Here is a 2,383-nt window from a genome sequence, read left to right as displayed (position 1 = left end):
GCTCGAGACATCATAACGCTATTTGTGACAATAATTTAATAATCCAAATTTCATTTCCAAACTTCAAGTAGTCATCAGTACAAGATCCCAAATAACAACAAGTTTAATCAAAATAACAAACCAACATAACCAAAATTCGATACAACATATTTAAACCTAGCGTCTAAAGTGTGTATCTAGGCATCGTGCTACCTCTTTCATTTCATCATCATCATCAACCTGTAACATGTTTAAAATACAATTCAATGCAAAAGCAAAGGCGAGTATACAAGTTTGGTACATACATAGCATAAGATAAAAGTGTGAACAATCCCTCATAGCAAGCATGCGATTCAAGATAAACATTAAATATGGCATGTGTCTAACATATCAAACCAAGAAAACGCAACTTGCTCATGACATAACCAAAGTTTCAGTAAAGGCGGGTCGTTAATCCTATAGCGCTACATATGTCAAGGTTTGGCTCGTACGAAGTTAATGATAACTTCTACACATAAGAATCACCCAAATTTAAAGTATCAAGTCATCACATATACAAGCATGTTATAGGAATGTTCATGTGTTTAGACAAAAGTTCATGTGTAAGTTTCAATAGGTAAACATGTTACACCCCAAAAGTGATAAAAGTAAAAAGGGGAATACGAGTATACTCACATAATTGCTAAGTCTTCCGATTATCCAAGTGTCGACGAGTGTGAGGTTAGGATGATGGAACACCGAAGTCACCCTATATGGGTAAACGGGGGTGTATGAGTATTCGGAATTATGACGGAGGAATTGAATTGGAATTTAGAGTGTATCTAGTTAAATATAAAGATGTATACATTCCTATATATTTTATATAGTTTACGTAAAAATTATAAATCGAGTCTTATCAAGAGAATTGATGAAATGATGCCAAATAACTATATATTTGTATTTATTTTATAAAATTTAAACGAATTTGATAGGTTTCGATTTATAAAATTAACGCCTTTCGTTATACTGAATTTTGCGAAAAACGGGCAGAGTTTCCTCTGTTTTTGGACGATCCCGACAATACGAGTTGTCGATATGTTTGTCAAAATTCAACAAGTAACAAAACATTGAATAATTATATATATTCCTATGTATAATTTTTTTTTTATAAACAAAATATATGATGTGGTTTTGCGATAACAAGATATAAAACAATAAAATTTACATTTTCTCCACTTTTATTCGAGTCTCAAGCTTAACCCGATGACCCGTCTGTTGACCAGGTTTGACCAGTTGACCGGCTTTGACCAGTTGACTGGCTTTGACCGCGTCTGACCGAACTGAAGCCCGAACATCAAGCCGTAACTCGACACGTCTCTTGAACCGAACCCGAATCCGTGCAAAGCAAACACGAGAATCTGATACGAATTCATTACTTGAGTTGATTTTGAAATGAAGCTGAGAATTAATCGAATAATATTCAAAAATTAGACTAACCTGGCTGAAACGAACTGAACATGATGTTGACCGGAGTCGACTGCCTTTAACAACATTTGACCCGAATGCGAAACTGACCCGAAGTTGTTATGCTGAACCAAGTTAAACCAATTTTGAACTGAACCCAAACCAGACACGAGATCTGACCCGAAACCAAGTTGGACCGTGAGGACCTGAATCGACACTCTTGATGAATCTAACCCAAAACCGGTTGGAACCACTGTCACTGCCACCGTCATCCACCGTCGCAGACGGTGGCGATGCAACTGTCGTCACCACCATCCGATTGAACTCGCCTGAGTCAAACACCATCCGCATCATCATCGTCTTCAGTAACGTCGCCGGCGACTGTGATTTGTCGGAGCTGCACAAGTGACGAGGGGGGAAGGGGTTGCGGTTGTGATTGTCATCGAGAGTGGTGGCTGACACCACCGTAACGGCGACGACGTTCCTGGTACGCCGACTGCCAGACATCAGGGAAGGAGAGGGTGAGGCCAAGAGGAGTGTTTGGCCCTTTTCTTTGTCTGTAGGTAGTGCCGAGAGGAGGGAGTAGAAAATGAAGGTGAAGGTGAGTTTAGGGTTAAATACTCTTGTGTGTGTGTGAGTCTTTGTTTTGAAGAGATGGGGTGGAGATGAACGGCTACAACTAATATAAAAGAGATGAAATTTTGTTTTTAGGGTTTTAACCCTAATCACTAGTCATATATTAGTTTAGTTTAGCGGGCTTGGGCCCAAGGCCCACAAGCCCAATCCTCGTGTTTTAGGTGACTCGTTTCCGATCCGTTTTTAACTACTATTACATAACAAAATAAATAAAAAATAATAATTAAATATATAAATAAAACGGAAGTACAAGGCGTTACAGTCTCCCATCCTTTAGGAAATTTCGTCCCGAAATTTATTCAGAAGGAAGACTTGAAAGGGTTTT

General features: G+C 38.6%; 1 long non-coding RNA gene across 1 annotated transcript; it reads right to left on the bottom strand.

Annotated features, from left to right (window-relative positions):
* Positions 1–669: 669 nt before the first annotated feature.
* On the bottom strand, positions 670–1,689 carry LOC118483273. The gene is made up of 3 exons (XR_004870150.1): positions 1,456–1,689; positions 1,184–1,376; positions 670–727 (listed from the first exon to the last, which is right to left on the bottom strand). It is a non-coding gene; the product is annotated as an uncharacterized LOC118483273 (long non-coding RNA).
* Positions 1,690–2,383: the final 694 nt, after the last annotated feature.

Source organism: Helianthus annuus, chromosome 10 (genome assembly GCF_002127325.2).
Source record: "Helianthus annuus cultivar XRQ/B chromosome 10, HanXRQr2.0-SUNRISE, whole genome shotgun sequence".
NCBI classification, from domain to species: Eukaryota; Viridiplantae; Streptophyta; class Magnoliopsida; order Asterales; family Asteraceae; genus Helianthus; species Helianthus annuus.
This window is presented reverse-complemented; position numbering and strand designations above follow the sequence as displayed.